Source organism: Rutidosis leptorrhynchoides, chromosome 6, assembly GCF_046630445.1.
Source record: "Rutidosis leptorrhynchoides isolate AG116_Rl617_1_P2 chromosome 6, CSIRO_AGI_Rlap_v1, whole genome shotgun sequence".
Classification (NCBI taxonomy): domain Eukaryota; kingdom Viridiplantae; phylum Streptophyta; class Magnoliopsida; order Asterales; family Asteraceae; genus Rutidosis; species Rutidosis leptorrhynchoides.
The window spans coordinates 334,466,369-334,487,513 of record NC_092338.1 but is presented as its reverse complement, the minus strand read 5'-3'; positions in this window follow the sequence as shown (position 1 = coordinate 334,487,513).

The window sequence follows — 21,145 nt, the reverse complement described above, 5'->3', positions numbered from 1 at the left end:
CTGTATTGCTTGAGGACAAGCAACGCTCAAGTGTGGGGATATTTGATAGTGTTCCAAATGAACATATATTTAGTAGCAATATCGTTCCAATATGTAAAGTTTTTAAATGTAATTTCCTTATTTTTAGTTGTAATAGTTAAATAAATAAGTGCGAAGACGAAAGACGCAAATCGCTCGAAAATGAAGATTTAAAGACAAAAACGAAGATTTGAAAGACCAAAACGTCCAAAAAGCTCAAATGTACAAGATACAATTCAAAAGGTTCAATTTATTGATGAAGAACGTCTAAAAATGACAAGAGTACAAGTTACAAAACGCAAAGTACACGATATAAAATAGTACGCAAGGACGTTCGAAAATCCGGAATCGGGACATGAACCAACTCTCAACGCTCGACGCAACGGTGTAAAAATTACGAGTCAACTATGCACAAGAATAAAATATAATATTTAAATAATTCATAATAAGAATAATATTAAATAATAAAAAGTTGTTAATTGAGCATAGTTCAGGGGTCGTAAATGAAAATTCAATTTCTAATTTCGCCTATAAAAGGCTATGTAACGATCAATTGAAGGAGAACTTTTCTATCCTTTTTTTTATCTATATATCGATCAATATCTATATTCTATATCTCTATCATAATGTTAATGTAATCAGATATAACAATAATCTTAATTTTAATTTTAAATTATGATAATAATAAGATTTATGATAGAGATCGTTTGAGTGTGTAAGTCGAAATTCTGTCCGTGTAACGCTACGCTATTTTTAATCATTGTAAGTTATGTTCAACCTTTTTACATTAATGTCTCGTAGCTAAGTTATTATTATGCTTATTTAAAACGAAGTAATCATGATGTTGGGCTAATTACTAAAATTGGGTAATTGGGCTTTGTACCATAATTAAGGTTTGGGCAAAAGACCGACACTTGTGGAAATTGAACTATTGACTATTAATAGATGGGGGGTATTGTCTAATTGAGTGACAACTCATTGGAGTCTGTCGAACCTATCTTCAAATTAATTAACCTAATAATTAATAATGATTATGGTTGTCCTATTTAGTGATGTTCATATGGAATCTGTTATAATCATTTAATTAATCAATTGGGTTGGGTAATTGATTATTCATTCTGATCAAGTGGATGAATTAATATTCATAAACTAATTAAAACAGGGGTGGATTACATACAGTGATAACTGGTGTAATTGTTGACAGAAGTGATAACTGCGTCACAGTTTAAATCCTTAATCAGTTGGAATATTTGACTTCGGGTATAAGGGTAATTTGACGAGGATACTCGCACTTTATATTTATGACCGATGGACTATTATGGACAAAAACCAGATAGACGTATCAAATAAACCAGGACAAAGGACAATTAACCCATGGTAATAAATTAAAATCAACACGTCAAACATCATGATTACGGAAGTTTAAATAAGCATAATTCTTTTATTATATTTCTCATCGTATCTTTATTTACTGTCATTTTATTACTCGCAATTTTATTTACTGTCATTTTATTTATTGTCATTATTTTACGCACTTTAATTATCGTCATTTATCTTTACGCTTAAAATATAGAATCGACAAACCGGTCATTAAACGGTAAAACCCCCCCTTTTATAATAATATTACTACTTATATAATTATATATATTTTGTATAAATATAGTTAAAAATATAGTAAGTATCACCAGCTCCCTGTGGAACGAACCGGACTTACTAAAAACTACACTACTCTACGATTAGGTACACTGCCTATAGTGTTGTAGCAAGGTTTAGGTATATCCCATCCGTAAATTAATAAAACTTGTGTCATATTTTGTAGAATTTTGTATTAAAAATAATACTATTTTGTATACACCCCCTACGACATCAAGTATTTTTGGTGCCGCTGCCGGGGAACGCTAAAACGCTATATTTTTAATTTATATTTGTGAAAATATAAGTTTTTTATAAAAAAAAAAAAAAAAAAAAACGTTTTTTAGAAAAAAAAAAAAAAAGCGTTTTAAAAAAAAAAACATTTAAAAAAAACGTTTTCAAAAGATAAATTTTTTTTTTTGGTTTTGCGATACCTCTGTTTTACCTCCTTTCATTCAAGAACTAGGATTTAGATGGTAATTAAAAAAAAAAAACTTTTTTATCATAAGGTTTCATTGTCATCAAGTGGTCCAACATGTTAGGTATTGGCCACCCTTGTTCAAGAGATTGGAATCCAATCTTCTTCTTTTTTTTTTTTTTATTCCTGGCCTACTGTTAGCCCCGTGATACTAGTATTGTTTTTGAGTGAATTTTTTTTTTTTATCAATCATTCAGATTCTATTTGATTCCTCTCCTTTAAATCGAATTATGTTTGTTGAGTATTATATTGGGGTTAACAGATAAAATGACAGCTAATATGACTAAATTTTCATTTGTTTTCTAGTTAAAATACTCGACACAATATTCGTTTAGTACAAAATTTAAAAAAAAAAAAAAAAAAGCGAATATGACCATAATTATTTAGACTATAGTCGCAACTTCTAGTATTTGCCATAATTATTTTTACTTTTAGATTTCTAGGCTTTGCCGTAAAATTCCTTGAGTACTTTTTCTTTAGATTAAAATTTAGGTGCCTTAAAATTTTGCGACGCCATTTTTCGTGCTATTTTCTTATTTTTTTTTTTCGACGCCTTTTACCTATGTATCAATTACAATTCCAATTAGTAATCTCTATTTGTAGTTTTAATTTTAAGATATTGATAGTTATAAGGTTGGATTAACCGCGTGTTTACAAACCACTCTTCGTCTTTTTCATTTTTCGACACTTTTCGACGCGCAATCTTTTTCTCTCTTATTTCTCGCCATTCTAGTTTTTAGGACTTAGAATTTTTTCTACTTCTTCTCTAAATTTCTTAAAATTACGAAAATTTATTTTAAGTGGTTAAATTGATAGACATCAAAATTTTCTGGTTCGTAGTAATAGTTGGATTTGTACGTGGACCGGGTTATTGGAGCCAAACAGTACTCAATTATATTGAGACCAAACGAATCCTGCCCCTCTGCTGCATCTTTTGGCTATTCGAAACGTGGGCAAAATCAGAAAAGTCTATTAATTGGATAACTTATTATAATTTTTCTTTCCTTTTTAAAAACTAATAGGATATTCAGTGAATGCACCGAGCAAGACGTTCGCCGCCGGTCATACGTTCACCACCTGTAACTCGATCAAGACATCATTTAACGAATATCGCCGCCGTTGATTTTTCTTTAGAATCGTCATCAAGTCGACCAAATCCTCAAACTCAAATTTCCGATAATCCAGTTTTTGAAACAAACCTCACAATTGAGAATTCGGAGAATATTCAGGAACGGTTTGTAGATCCCGAACCATTAAACTTTCCTCCGGAACCACCAATCATTCAAACAGAGATTGTTGAGGAAAGAAACCATTAAATTAGAAACCTCTAGTGATTCAGATACAACACTTCCAATCATGGAAAATCTAGAACCTCTAAGTATGGAAGACCGAATGAGAGCTACACGCACGGGCCAAGGTCATGCCATTATTAAATCAGAAGTTAATGCTCCAGATTATGAAATCAAAGGACAAATTCTACACATGGTGACTAATCAATGCCAATTCAGTGGTGCGCCGAATGAAGACCCAAACGAACAATTAAGTGTGGGGAAACTAGGTATTCTTAATCACTTTTCTACACTAATCACCCTCATGAATTTATAATTAGAGTCTGATTTCATGCAAATGAGGGCATTGCATGATCTTAAGTGTGGGGAAGGGTTATAAATTCTCTCGGATTTTACACTTGGTTTATTTGCCAAATTTTGTGAAAATTTGAAAAATTTTCAACTAAATGAAGTCAAAATCATGTTTATACATATTTATGAACGATGAAAATTAGGTGTTAATACCGAAATTATCGTTACCTCGGAAAGGACATAAATTGAGAAACACCCTAAAACGATTGAATTCATTTAAAATGGAATAAAGGAGAATAAAAAGGCAAAGAAAGAAACTAAGTGTGGGGAGAATGTACCAAGTTATTCAATTAAAAACTATCTATCACATATCTTTGTACAAGATTATTGCAGGTACTTTTGTTTTGGATGATACTAATCAGTTTTACCCGATTTACTATAATACTTTTGAAAGAAAGATGGATCTACACGATGAATCAATTCCATCATTAAAAGGAAGTAAAGTCTTCCGAAAAAGAAACGCGCTTCTTGATTTAGGTCATGAAGTTGTCGTCTAGACCAGCTGTAGGTTGACGAAAAATCTAGAAAAGTCATCTCTAAAATCAGCAGAAAATCCACGGACCTCAGCATCAAACAGGGTCGCCATGTGGTCAGATTTATCCTAACCATGAGAAGGATTTATCTCGTACAATGGGGGGGCACCGTGCAAATTAGCTTGATAAGACTAATGAATCAGATCCCCAGAAAAGATAATCTCCTTAAAGATTAAAAATCAGCTTTTAAGACTGATATTACTCAATCCTAGAGATTGACCTTAAAGATTGAGAATTCAAACTCATGGAATTCAATGATATCTAAACTCGAGCTTGAACGAGAAAATATTTTGATAAAAATTACAAACCGATTTGTTTTCTGAAAACCCATTTTCAATGCGTTCATTACCATTGAACGTAAAATCCTAGGAATTCACCTGGAATTCATTAGGTCACCTGAACCAAATCGGGTGTCAACCGTAAGAACGGTGGTTGCATAGCATGGTCGAAGACAGGACCTTGTGCCAGACCGAAAAATCAAAGGATGATCTTTACTATTGCTCCTACCAAGGATAGTTCTAGCATCCGACACGTTAATTAGACCATGAACAAATGCATGTCATTAGACATTGCCTTAACAGTTTCTTGTTCATCGCTTTCCTTTACAACCGGCCGGTAGTTTACCGAAAGGTAATATACGGAACAAGTAAAATGGATGTGTGCTTCCGATACCGGGATAGCAGTGGATTACACGAACCTAAAAGTTTTAAGCCAAAATATTGATCCACAAATATATTTTGCAACACCGATGATGGATCAAATTAGAAAACTTGTCTAGGGTAAAATCTAGCTTGAATTTTTAAAAGATCAAATGTTTTCATAAAGATCCAATTTCCTTAAGGATCTATATTTTTATAGTCATGTGGGAATGTAAACCACCTTTCAAATGTGCACTTTGCTTTGAAAACCGAAAGTAAATCGGCTATTTGATTGCAAGTGTCGTTGACCTAAACCCAAGGCAACTGTGGATGACACACCCACCTTTAACCATGGTTATATCGTTACTATCATTGTTTATACCGCCGTATCAAAATCACTGATGTATAAAGTGTGAAGAATAAAGAAGTGATTTGTATGTTTTTATTTCAAGACTGTATTGCTTGAGGACAAGCAACGCTCAAGTGTGGGGATATTGATAAGGCTAAAAAGGAACATATATTTCATAGCATTATCTGTGACGATCGCTCCAAATCCATATGGACAATACGTCATTCATTGATTTCATTGCGAGGTATTTGACCTCTATATGATACGTTTTGTAAACATTGCATTCTTTTGAAAAGGCACACCATAAATGAATATTTAAATCAAAGGTTTTTAACATCTGATGATTTCTACATATAGACAATCACTGTAAATAATAGTTTACAATAGTACTTCCGTTGACAGTACAGTCAAAATAAGATACATGGTGATGATTTGGTGAATGCAACGTTTCCTTGAAAAATATGCCATGTATGACTCCATGCACATAGCTTGTCTAACATATAAGCAAACAGCGGAAGACTTCTAGAAACCTGAGAATAAACATGCTTCAAGTGTCAACACAAAGGTTGGTGAGTTCATAGTTTTAATATTACACATAATCCGTATATCAATGTGGATTTACAAAAGTTTAGTTGTTTTATTCAAAACGTTTATCAATAGGTTTTACATAAAAGGGGGATCACAAGATTTCAGTTGTTTCATCCGAAACGTTTATCAATCGGTTCTACAAAGTTGAGCACCCTGGTAACTAAACTTTAATGCTTATATAATTTGTACCCTTTGTATAATCATCTTAATAATACACGCAAACCAACGTGTACGCTTCTCAAATAGCATACGTCCGTTAAAAGGCTAGTGCTCTAGCTCGGACGGGGATATCAAGCCCTATGGATCCATATACTACTACTCGCGCCCACCAGTTCTTATAACTGGCAGTTACTAGTTACCAAAGCTAAGGGATTTTCGGTTCAAACTCAGTGTAGAATTTAGTATGTACTTGTATCCATTGCGTTTAAAATAAAGTGCATGTATTCTCAGCCCAAAAATGTAGAGAGTAAAAGGGATCATATGAAACTCACGCATATAAATATTGTAAATCAGTTAATAAAGCATTTGCATGTATTCTCAGCCCAAAAATATAGTTTGAAAAAGGGATCATATGAAACTCACACAAAATCAGTTTTAGTATTTGTATCCATTTAGTAAAACAGTTTATAAAACTGCGCATGTATTCTCAGTCCCAAAAATATATATAAAAAGGGAGTAATAAAACTCACTGTTTAATATTGATATACAATATTGCAGGAAAGCACGTAGACGCATCGGAGATGATAAACACTTAATTGTTAATCAAACAGAGATTGTTGAGGGTGATTAATATACAATACTTAGGTATTCTTAATCACTTTTCTACACTAATCACCCTCATGAATTTATAATTAGAGTCTGATTTCATGCAAATGAGGGCATTGCATGATCTTAAGTGTGGGGAAGGGTTATAAATTCTCTCGGATTTTACACTTGGTTTATTTGCCAAATTTTGTGAAAATTTGAAAAATTTTCAACTAAATGAAGTCAAAATCATGTTTATACATATTTATACATACTTAGCAATAATGAAACGCCTAAGTGTGGGGAAAATGAAGTAACACCTAATGATGACATGATAACAAAGAACCCCGTTGTTGATACGAAATTAAATGATCCCGTTATTAATAGTTCAATGAAGAAACTTATTAAATGGATTCGCGATGCTAAAACCAAGGGGAACTTTAAGTTATGTAACCGGTTAGTATCCAATCTATCACCTAAAGAAAAGGAGAAACTAGTTGAAATTGTGGATATTACACAGGAATCCGACCAATGGCTTAAAGAAAAAGTCACGGATATGCAAGTTGATTATGGACCAAGAGAAATTAACGATGAAGTTAATCACAATTTTGACACCACGGCTACCTAAGTGTGGGGAGATTCAAATATTCTAAAAAGAAAATGCTGTTTGGAGTTAGTTGTTCTGTTCTCGTGTAGTTCCGAGAATGGAATCCGATTGGTCTTTTCCGCTAGCAGACACTAAAGAACTAGTTTTCTCCCCCCATTCTGATTTTTTTTTATTTTGTAGGTTTTATATGAAATTAATATGCTTTTTAAATTTAAGTTTTGTGTGAATTTAAAAACAAAATTTACTTTATTTCATTAAGTAAAAAAATGATTTCTAAAATTCGTCGTGAGTTGAAGATTAGGTAGTTGAGCCGAAATTGCTTTACCCGAGGGCGGGACGACAAATTTTGTTATCATTATTTTTAATTTTATTGATTTAAAGTATGCCAAAAAAATATTAAATATTATAAATTTTTGAAAGTAGGGTAATATACCAAACTTCAAAAATATGTATATGTATGTTTGTATTTTATTATGTACAAAACAGGGTAAAACAGCGCACTTTCAAAGACTAACATTAAGTTCAGCAAAAGGTACTAATTTTGAGGATAAGACGCAAAATATCAAATGTGAAATAACAACAATATGTTTGCAAACTCGGTATTTTTAATCACTTTTCTACACTAATCACCCTCATGAATTTAAATTTAGTCTGATTTCATGCAAATGAGGGCATTGCATGATCTCAAGTGTGGGGAAGGGTTATAAATTCTCTCGGGTTTATACTTGGCTTATTTTCTAAATATTATGAAAATTTTAAATTTTTTTAACTAAATGAATTCAAAATCATGTTTATACATATTTATGAACGATAAAACTAGGTGTTAATGCCGAAATTATCGTTAAATCGGAAAGGACATAAATTGAGAAACACCCTAAAACGATTGAATTCATTTAAAATGGAATAAAGGAGAATAAAAAAAGCAAAGAAAGAAACTAAGTGTGGGGAGAATGTACCAAGTTATTCAATTAAAAACTATCTATCACATGTTTCTGTAAAGTTATTGCAGGTACTTTTGTTTTGGACGATTTTAATCAGTTTTACCCGATTTACTGTAAGAAAGATGGATCTACACGATGAATCAATTCCATCATTAAAAGGAAGTAAAGTCTTCTGAAAAAGACACACGCTTCTTGATTTAGGTCAAGAACTTGTCGTCTAGACCAGCTGTAGGTTGACGAAAAATCTAGAAAAGTCATCTCTAAAATTGGCTGGAAATCCACGGACCTCAGCATCAAACAGGGTCGCCATGTGGTCAGATTTATCCTAACCATGAGAAGGATTTATCTCGTACAATGGGGGGCACCGTGCAAATTAGCTTGATAAGACTAATGAATCAGATCCCCAGAAAGGATAATCTCCTTAAAGATTAAAAATCAGCTTTTAAGACTGATATTACTCAATCCTAGAGATTGACCTTAAAGATTGAGAATTCAAACTCATGGAATTCAATGATATCTAAACTCGAGCTTGAACGAGAAAATATTTTGATCAAAATTGCAAACCGATTTGTTTTCTGAAAATCCATTTTCAATGCGTTCATTACCATTGAACGTAAAATCCTAGGAATTCACCTGGAATTCATTAGGTCACCTGAACCAAATCGGGTGTCAACCGTAAGAACGGTGGTTGCATAGCATGGTCGGAGACAGGACCTTGTGCCAGACCGAAAAATCATAGGATGATCTTTACTATCGCTCCTACCAAGGATAGTTCTAGCATCCGACACGTTAAAAGACCATAATCATCTGCATGTCACGGGACATTGCCTTAACAATTTCTTGTTCATCGCTTTCCTTTACAACCGGACGGTAGTTTGCCGAAAGGTAATATACGGAACAAGTAAACTGGATGTGTGCTTTCCGATACCGGAATATCAGTGGATTACACGAACCTAAATGTTTTTAGCCAAAATATTGATCCACAAATATATTTTGCAACACCAATGGTGGATCAAATCAGAAAACTTATCTAGGGTAAAAGCTAGATTGAATTTTCAAAAGATCAAATGTTTTCATAAAGATCCTATTTCCTAAAGGATCTAAATTTTTATAGTCATGTGGGACTGTAAACCGCCTTTCAAATGTGCACTTTGCTTTGGAAACCGAAAGTAAATCGGCTATTTGATTGCAAGTGTCGTTGACCTAAACCCAAGGCAACTGTGGATGACACACCCACCTTTAACCATGGTTCTATTGTTAATATCATTGTTTATACCGCTCTATCAAAATCACTGATGTACAAAGTGTGAAGAATAAAGAAGTGATTCGTGTGATGTATTATATTATTTCAAGACTGTATTGCTTGAGAACAAGCAACGCTCAAGTGTGGGGATATTGATAAGGCTAAAAAGGAACATATATTTCATAGCAAAATCCCCCAAGAAAGACAAGATTTTAGTTGCAATTGTTCCATTTTCAAGTAATATTCGTTTATATTTAATAAGTGCGAAGACAAAAGGTGAAAACGAAGATTTGAAGACAAAAAGGTCCAAAATGCTAAAAATTACAAGATACAATCAAAAAGGTTCAAATTATTGATGAAGAACGTCTAAAAATGACAAGAGTACAAGTTACAAAACGCAAAGTACACGATATAAAATTGTACGAAAGGGCGTTCGAAAATTCGGAACCGAGGGATGAACCAACTTTCAGCGCTCGACGCAACGGTGTAAAAATTACGAGTCAACTACGCACAAGAATAAAATATAATATTTAAATAATTCATAATAAGAATAATATTAAATAATAAAAAGTTGTTAATTGAGCATAGTTCAGGGGTCGTAAATGAAAATTTCAATTCTAATTTCGCTATAAAAGCGATGATTTACGATCAATTGGAGGAGACTTTTTTTTCGATCAATTTTTCTATCTTTTTCTTACTTTTCTATATCAAATATCAATATCTATATTTATAATTCCCTATCATAATGTTAATGTAATCAGATATAACAATAATCTTAATTTTAATTTTAAATTATGATAATAATAAGATTTATGATAGAGATCGTTTGAGTGTGTAAGTCGAAATTCTGTCCGTGTAACGCTACGCTATTTTTAATCATTGTAAGTTATGTTCAACCTTTTTACATTAATGTCTCATAGCTAAGTTGTTATTATGCTTATTTGAGCCGAAGTAATCGTGATGTTGGGCTAAAATATTAAGAAGGGGTTATTGAACTTTGGACCATAATTAAGGTTTGGGCAAAAGACCGACACTTGTGGAAATTGAACTATTGACTATTAATAGATGGGGGGTATTGTCTAATTGAGTGACAACTCATTGGAGTCTGTCGAACCTATCATCAAATTAATTAACCTAATAATTAATAATGATTATGGTTGTCCTATTTAGTGATGTTCATATGGAATCTGTTATAATCATTTAATTAATCAATTGGGTTGGGTAATTGATTATTCATTCTGATCAAGTGGATGAATTAATATTCATAAACTAATTAAAACAGGGGTGGATTACATACAGTGATAACTGGTGTAATTGTTGACAGAAGTGATAACTGCGTCACAGTTTAAATCCTTAATCAGTTGGAATATTTGACTTCGGGTATAAGGGTAATTTGACGAGGATACTCGCACTTTATATTTATGACCGATGGACTATTATGGACAAAAACCAGATAGACGTATCAAATAAACCAGGACAAAGGACAATTAACCCATGGTAATAAATTAAAATCAACACGTCAAACATCATGATTACGGAAGTTTAAATAAGCATAATTCTTTTATTATATTTCTCATCGTATCTTTATTTACTGTCATTTTATTACTCGCAATTTTATTTACTGTCATTTTATTTATTGTCATTATTTTACGCACTTTAATTATCGTCATTTATCTTTACGCTTAAAATATAGAATCGACAAACCGGTCATTAAACGGTAAAACCCCCCTTTTATAATAATATTACTACTTATATAATTATATATATTTTATATAAATATAGTTAAAAATATAGTAAGTATCACCAGCTCCCTGTGGAACGAACCGGACTTACTAAAAACTACACTACTCTACGATTAGGTACACTGCCTATAGTGTTGTAGCAAGGTTTAGGTATATCCCATCCGTAAATTAATAAAACTTGTGTCATATTTTGTAGTATTTTGTATTAAAAATAATACTCTTTCGTACCCTCACGCTACATCATCATGTTTTATACAAATTATTTACGTTTTAAAAAAATTATTCGTACAACTAAGTTTTATACTAATTTCGGTTTGTAGTATTGAGACCAAACGAATCCTGCCCCTCTGCTGCATCTTTTGGCTATTCGAAACGTGGGCAAAAATCAGAAAAGTCTATTAATTGGATAGCTTATATAAGTTTTTCTTATTATTTTTAAAACTAATAGGATATTCAGTGAATGCACCGAGCAAGACGTTCATCACCTTTTGTACGTTCACCACCTGTAACTAGATCAAGACATTTAGCAAATATAACCGCCGTTGATTTTTCTTTAGAATCATCATCCAGTCGACCAAGTACTTCAGTTCAAATTTCCGATAATCCATTTTTTGAACCCGACCTCACAATTGAGAATCCGGAGAATATTCAGGAACGGTTCGTAGATCCTGAACCATTAAACTTTCCTCCGGAGCCACCAATCAATCAAACAAGTATTATTGAGGAACGAACCATTAAATCAGAATCATCTAGTGATACCGATTCAACAAATTCAATTATGGAGAATCTGGAACCTTTAAGTATGGAAGACCGAATGAGAGCTAAACGCACTGGCCAAGGTCACGCAATTACTCATCCAGACATTAATGCGCCAGATTATGAAATCAAAGGACAAATTCTACACATGGTGACTAATCAATGCCAATTCAGTGGTGCGCCGAATGAAGACCCAAACGAACATCTTCGTACGTTTAATAGAATTTGTACACTATTCAAAATCCGAGAAGTGGAAGATGAGCAGATCTATCTCATGTTGTTTCCCTGAACTTTAAAGGGAGAAGCCAAATATTGGTTAGAATCGTTACCTGAAGGGGCGATTGACACATGGGATGTTTTAGTTGAAAAATTTCTTAAACAATTCTTTCCGGCATCCAAAGCCGTAAGACTTCAAGGAGAAATTGTTACGTTCGCGCAAAAGCCAAATGAAACATTATATGAGGCGTGGACAAGATTCGGAAGGATGTTGAGAGGATGTCCTCAACACGGTTTAGACACTTATCAAATAGTACAAATATTCTACCAAGGTGTCAACGTTGCTACACGAAAGGACATCGACATAACAGCCGGTGGTTCCATTATGAAGAAAACCGCAACTGAAGCTTACAAAATTATTGATAACACAGCCTCCCACTCGCATGAGTGGCACCAAGAAAAAGATATTTTTCGTTCATCTAAAGTGGCTAGAGCCGATTCTAGCCATGACTTTGATTCCGTTTCAGCAAAAATAGATGCTTTCGAAAGACGAATGGAAAAGATGAATAAAGATATTCACGCAATACGAATTAGTTGTGAGCAATGCGGTGGACCACACTTATTGAAAGATTGTCACATTGAACTAATGATGGAACAACGAGAGAATGTTTCCTATATGAACCAAAGGCCGGAAAATAATTATCAGAATAATTATCAACCGCCAAAGCTAAACTTTAATCGAAATCAAAACATTCTTTACAATCCAAATGGACCCAACAACAACTCGTACAACCAACAAGGTCCGAATAACCAACCAACTCAAAACAACACTTTCAATCAACAAAGACCTAGCTTGTATAAACCGCCACATCAAACCGAAGAGAAAAAGCCAAATCTAGAAGAAATGATGGCAAAGCTAATGGAATCTCAAACACAATTTATTACGTCTCAAACCCAAACGAACGAGAGGTTTGATCAGTCATTAAGAACTCAACAAGCTTCCATTTTGAATCTAGAAAAACACGTAGGTACTCTTGCTAGCATGATGAGTGAGAGGGAACAAGGAAAGCTACCAAGTAATACTGAAGTAAATCCTCGGAATGAGAATGTTAATATGGTGTCAACAAATTCTGAAAAACCAGCACCAGAAGATGGGAAGATTTTAGATGTGAGTAACAATGAAGAAGTTACACCACCACCACCACCACCCGAGTATGTAAAGCCAGTGGTGGCACCATACAAACCACCCATCCCGTTTCCAAGAAAAGGAGTTGAGTATGAGCAAGTGATAAGTAATAAAGATTGTGATACTTCTGGAAAGAAGAAGAAGAAAAAGAATAAGAAAGTACAAGAAACAAAAGCCGTAGAAGTAAACCCGGTGAATACAGTTCCACCAAAACCTCCACCTAGGGTAGGTGATCCGGGTGAATTTATTGTTCCTTTTCTACTTAGTGATTGTGTCATGTATGATGCACTAGCAGATTTAGGTGCAAGTGTGAGTGTTATGCCTCTTTCTTTATATAAGAGATTAGGTGTAGGTGAGTTAACTCCAACGGATATGAGTGTTCGACTCTTTGATCAAACCATTAAGTACCCAGTTGGAATTGCTGACAACCTACCCATTCAAGTAGGTAATTTAACCTTTCTAGTCGAATTCATTGTCATTGACATAGAAGAGGACCCAAACATTCCTCTAATTTTAGGTCGACCATTCTTTGCGTCCACCGGGGCGTTATTTGATGTAGGAAATGGAAGAATGACACTTAAAAGTGGTGACAAATCTATCACCTTTATGATTCGAAAGTCTAAATCTCCACCAACCAAAACCGTTGAACCAGAAAAAATGATTGGTAAGAACCATGTTGTTTTACCAACTCCAACGGTAGTGCTTAATAATAATAAAACGCCTAAGTGTGGGGAAAATGAAGTAACACCTAATGATGACATGATAACAAAGAACCCCGTTATTGATACGAAATTAAATGACCCCATTATTAACAGTTCAATGAAGAAACTTTTTAAACGGGCTATTGATGCTAGAAGTAAGGGGAACTTTAAGTTATGTAATCGGTTAGTATCCAATCTGTCGCCTAAAGAAAGGGCGAAGCTAGTTGAATTATGGGATATTACGGAAGAAGTCGGGCACTGGCTTAAAGAAAAAGTCACAGATAGGCAAGTTGATTATGGACCAAGAGAAATTGACAATGAAGTTAATCACAATTTCAACACCACAGCTACCTAAGTGTGGGGAGATTCGAATGTTCTAAAAAGATAATGCTGTCTAAAGTTATTTGTTCTGTTCTCGTGTAGTTCCGAGAATGGAATCCGATTGGTCTTTTCCGCTAGCAGACACTAAAGAACTAGTTTTCTCCCTCCATTCTGAATTTTTATTTTTTTATGTTTTATTTGAAATTAATATGCATTTTAATTTATGTTTTATTGTGATTTTAAAAAAACAAAATTTACTTTATTTCTTTAAGTTAAAAATATGATTTTTAAAATTCGTCGTAAGTTGAACACTAGGTCATTGAACCGAAATTGCTTTACCCGAGGGCGGAGCGACAAATTTTGTTATCATTATTTTTAATTTTATTGATCTAAAGGATGCCAAAAATATTATATATTATAAATTTTTGAACGTGGGGTTATGTACCAAACTTCAAAAATATGTATATATGTTTGTATTTTATGTTATGTACACAACAGGGTAAAACAGCGCACTTTCAAAGACTGTCATTAAGTTCAACAAAAAGCTACTAATTTTGATGACAAGGCGCAAAATATCAAATGTGATGTAAAATAATATGCTTACAAACTGGGTATTTTTAATCACTTTTCTACACTAATCACCCTCATGAATTTATAATTATATTCTGATTTCATGCAAATGAGGGCATTGCATGATCTCAAGTGTGGGGAAGGGTTATAAATTCTCTCGGGTTTACACTTGGTTTATTTGCCAAATTTTGTGAAAATTTGAAAAATTTTCAATTAAATGAACTCAAAATCATGTTTATACATATTTATGAACGATGAAAACTAGGTGATAATACCGAAATTATTGTTACCTCGGAAAGGACATAAATTGAGAAACAACTTAAAACGCTTGAATTCATTTAAAATGGAATAAAGGAGAATAAAAAGGCAAAGAAAGAAACTAAGTGTGGGGAGAATGTACCAAGTTATTCAATTAAAAACTATCTATCACATATTTTTGTACAAGATTATTGCAGGTACTTTTGTTTTGGATAATACTAATCAGTTTTACCCGATTTACTATAATACTTTTGAAAGAAAGATGGATCTACACGATGAATCAATTCCATCATTAAAAGAAAGTAAAGTCTTCCGAAAAAGAAACGCGCTTCTTGATTTAGGTCATGAAGTTGTCGTCCAGACCAGCTGTAGGTTGACGAAAAACCTAGAAAAGTCATCACTAAAATCAGCAGGAAATCCACGGACCTCAGCATCAAACAGGGTCGCCAAGTGGTCAGACTTATCCTAACCATGAGAGGGTCTGTCTTGTAAAATGGGGAGGGCACCGTGCAAATTAGCTTGATAAGACTAATGAATCAGATCCCCAGAAAGGATAATCTCCTTAAAGATTAAAAATCAGCTTTTAAGACTGATATTACTCAATCCTAGAGATTGACCTTAAAGATTGAGAATTCAAACTCATGGAATTCAATGATATCTAAACTCGAGCTTGAACGAGAAAATATTTTGATCAAAATTAAAACCGATTTGTTTTCTGAAAATCCATTTTCAATGCGTTCATTACCATTGAACGTAAAATCCTGGGAATTCAACAAAATTCATTAGGTCACCTGAACCAAATCGGGTGTCAATCGTAAGAACGGTGGTTGCATAGCATGGTCGGAGACAGGACCTTGTGCCAGACCGAAAAATCATAGGATGATCTTTACTATCGCTCCTACCAAGGATAGTTCTAGCATCCGACACATTAAAAGACCATAATCATCTGCATGTCACGGGACATTGCCTTAACAGTTTCTTGTTCATCGCTTTCCTTTACAACCGGACGGTAGTTTGCCGAAAGGTAATATACGGAACAAGTAAACTGGATGTGTGCTTTCCGATACCGGGATAGCAGTGGATTACACGAACCTAAATGTTTTTAGCCAAAATATTGATCCACAAATATATTTTGCAACACCAATGGTGGATCAAATCAGAAAACTTATCTAGGGTAAAAGCTAGATTGAATTTTCAAAAGATCAAATGTTTTCATAAAGATCCTATTTCCTAAAGGATCTAAATTTTTATAGTCATGTGGGACTGTAAACCGCCTTTCAAATGTGCACTTTGCTTTGGAAACCGAAAGTAAATCGGCTATTTGATTGCAAGTGTCGTTGACCTAAACCCGAGGCAACTGTGGATGACACACCCACCTTTAACCATATCGTTACTATCATTGTTTATACCGCTATATCAAAATCACTGATGTACAAAATGTGATGAATAAAAAAGTGATTCATGTATGTTTTTATTTCAAGTTCTGTATTGCTTGAGGACAAGCAACGCTCAAATGTGGGGATATTTGATAGTGTTCCAAATGAACATATATTTAGTAGCAATATCGTTCCAATATGTAAAGTTTTTAAATGTAATTTCCTTATTTTTAGTTGTAATAGTTAAATAAATAAGTGCGAAGACGAAAGACGCAAATCGCTCGAAAATGAAGATTTAAAGACAAAAACGAAGATTTGAAAGACCAAAATGTCCAAAAAGCTCAAATGTACAAGATACAATTCAAAAGGTTCAATTTATTGATGAAGAACGTCTAAAAATGACAAGAGTACAAGTTACAAAACGCAAAGTACACGATATAAAATAGTACGCAAGGACGTTCGAAAATCCGGAACCGGGACATGAACCAACTCTCAACGCTCGACGCAACGGTGTAAAAATTACGAGTCAACTATGCACAAGAAAAAAATATAATATTTAAATAATTCATAATAAGAATAATATTAAATAATAAAAAGTTGTTAATTGAGCATAGTTCAGGGGTCGTAAATGAAAATTCAATTTCTAATTTCGCCTATAAAAGGCTATGTAACGATCAATTGAAGGAGAACTTTTCTATCCTTTTTTTTTATCTATATATCGATCAATATCTATATTCTATATCTCTATCATAATGTTAATGTAATCAGATATAACAATAATCTTAATTTTAATTTTAAATTATGATAATAATAAGATTTATGATAGAGATCGTTTGAGTGTGTAAGTCGAAATTCTGTCCGTGTAACGCTACGCTATTTTTAATCATTGTAAGTTATGTTCAACCTTTTTACATTAATGTCTCGTAGCTAAGTTATTATTATGCTTATTTAAAACGAAGTAATCATGATGTTGGGCTAATTACTAAAATTGGGTAATTGGGCTTTGTACCATAATTAAGGTTTGGGCAAAAGACCGACACTTGTGGAAATTGAACTATTGACTATTAATAGATGGGGGTATTGTCTAATTGAGTGACAACTCATTGGAGTCTGTCGAACCTATCTTCAAATTAATTAACCTAATAATTAATAATGATTATGGTTGTCCTATTTAGTGATGTTCATATGGAATCTGTTATAATCATTTAATTAATCAATTGGGTTGGGTAATTGATTATTCATTCTGATCAAGTGGATGAATTAATATTCATAAACTAATTAAAACAGGGGTGAATTACATACAGTGATAACTGGTGTAATTGTTGACAGAAGTGATAACTGCGTCACAGTTTAAATCCTTAATCAGTTGGAATATTTGACTTCGGGTATAAGGGTAATTTGATGAGGATACTCGCACTTTATATTTATGACCGATGGACTATTATGGACAAAAACCAGATAGACGTATCAAATAAACCAGGACAAAGGACAATTAACCCATGGTAATAAATTAAAATCAACACGTCAAACATCATGATTACGGAAGTTTAAATAAGCATAATTCTTTTATTATATTTCTCATCGTATCTTTATTTACTGTCATTTTATTACTCGCAATTTTATTTACTGTCATTTTATTTATTGTCATTATTTTACGCACTTTAATTATCGTCATTTATCTTTACGCTTAAAATATAGAATCGACAAACCGGTCATTAAACGGTAAAACCCCCCCTTTTATAATAATATTACTACTTATATAATTATATATATTTTGTATAAATATAGTTAAAAATATAGTAAGTATCACCAGATCCCTGTGGAACGAACCGGACTTACTAAAAACTACACTACTCTACGATTAGGTACACTGCCTATAGTGTTGTAGCAAGGTTTAGGTATATCCCATCCGTAAATTAATAAAACTTGTGTCATATTTTGTAGTATTTTGTATTAAAAATAATACTATTTTGTATACACCCCCTACGACATCAAGTATTTTTGATTTGATACGTCTATCTGGTTTTTGTCCATAATAGTCCATCGGTCATAAATATAAAGTGCGAGTATCCTCGTCAAATTACCCTTATACCCGAAGTCAAATATTTCAACTGATTAAGGATTTAAACTATGACGCAGTTATCACTTCTGTCAACAATTACACCAGTTATCACTGTATGTAATCCACCCCTGTTTTAATTAGTTTATGAATATTAATTCATCCACTTGATCAGAATGAATAATCAATTACCCAACCCAATTGATTAATTAAATGATTATAACAGATTCCATATGAACATCACTAAATAGGACAACCATAATCATTATTAATTATTAGGTTAATTAATTTGAAGATAGGTTCGACAGACTCCAATGAGTTGTCACTCAATTAGACAATACCCCCCATCTATTAATAGTCAATAGTTCAATTTCCACAAGTGTCGGTCTTTTGCCCAAACCTTAATTATGGTACAAAGCCCAATTACCCAATTTTAGTAATTAGCCCAACATCATGATTACTTCGTTTTAAATAAGCATAATAATAACTTAGCTACGAGACATTAATGTAAAAAGGTTGAACATAACTTACAATGATTAAAAATAGCGTAGCGTTACACGGACAGAATTTCGACTTACACACTCAAACGATCTCTATCATAAATCTTATTATTATCATAATTTAAAATTAAAATTAAGATTATTGTTATATCTGATTACATTAACATTATGATAGAGATATAGAATATAGATATTGATCGATATATAGATAAAAAAAAAGGATAGAAAAGTTCTCCTTCAATTGATCGTTACATAGCCTTTAATAGGCGAAATTAGAAATTGAATTTTCATTTACGACCCCTGAACTATGCTCAATTAACAACTTTTTATTATTTAATATTATTCTTATTATGAATTATTTAAATATTATATTTTATTCTTGTGCATAGTTGACTCGTAATTTTTACACCGTTGCGTCGAGCGTTGAGAGTTGGTTCATGTCCCGGTTCCGGATTTTCGAACGTCCTTGCGTACTATTTTATATCGTGTACTTTGCGTTTTGTAACTTGTACTCTTGTCATTTTTAGACGTTCTTCATCAATAAATTGAACCTTTTGAATTGTATCTTGTACATTTGAGCTTTTTGGACGTTTTGGTCTGTCAAATCTTCGTTTTTGTCTTTAAATCTTCATTTTCGAGCGATTTGCGTCTTTCGTCTTCGCACTTATTTATTTAACTATTACAACTAAAAATAAGGAAATTACATTTAAAAACTTTACATATTGGAACGATATTGCTACTAAATATATGTTCATTTGGAACACTATCAAATATGCTACAATTTTACACAAGTTATTTATTTATTTATCGAGTGGATATACTTAAACCTTGCTACAACACTTATAGGCAGTGTACCTAATCGTACAGTAGTGTAGTTTTTAGTAAGTCCGGTTCGTTTCACAGGGAAATCTTTAAACAAAGCTCAACGCTATATTAGTTTACTTTTATAAAAATACAAATATATATATATGTGTAATATTATTATTATAAAGGGGGGTTTTTACCGTTTAATGACCGGTTTGTCGATTTTAAGACTTTAGTCGCAGTTAAAACCTAATGTAAAATATAAAATAAATACAAGACTTAAATTAAAGCGTAAAGTAAATAACGATAATGAAATTGCGAATAATAAAAGTGCGATAAAATAAAATTGCGATAATTAAAAAGTACGATAATTAAAAGTGCGATAAATTAACAATAAAAATGCGATAATTAGAAGTGCAATTAAATATAAAATAAAGGAAATTAAATATGAAATAAAAGAATTATGCTTATTTAAACTTCCGTAATCATGATGTTTGACGTGTTGATTTTAGTTTTATGCCCATGGGTTAATTGTCCTTTGTCCTGGATTATTTAATATGTCCGTCTGGTTTTTGTCCATAACAGTCCATCAGTCATAAATATAAAGTGCGAGTGTCCTCGTCAAATTATAATTATACCCGAAGTTAAATATTCCAACTAATTGGGGATTCGAATTGTAACAAGGTTTTAATACTTTGTTTAATGAATACACCAGGTTATCGACTGCGTGTAAACCAAGGTTTTACTACTTTGTTTACAATTACACCAATTACCCTTGAATGTAATTTCACCCCTGTTTTAATTATTCTAGTGGCTATTAATCCATTCCCGTGTCCGGTTAAATGAACGATTATTCGTACATATAAATACCCCGCCCATCGTGTTCGATCGAGTGTATATGGTAATTTATAAGGACGCCCAATTGTAAATCTTTATATTAACATTAACAAACTATCATTTAGTTAAACAAATATAAAGCCCATTAATAGCCCATAGTCTAATTTCCACAAGTGTCGTTCTTTTATCTAAACCCCAATTATGGTACAAAGCCCAATTACCCAATTTAAGTAATTAGTCCAACATCATGATTACTTCGCTTTAAATAAGCATAATAATAACTTAGCTACGAGACATTAATATAAAAAGGTTGAACATAACTTACAATGATTAAAAAATAGCGTTGCGTTACACGGACAGAATTTCGACTTACACCCTTACAACATTCGCTAACATACCCTTATTATT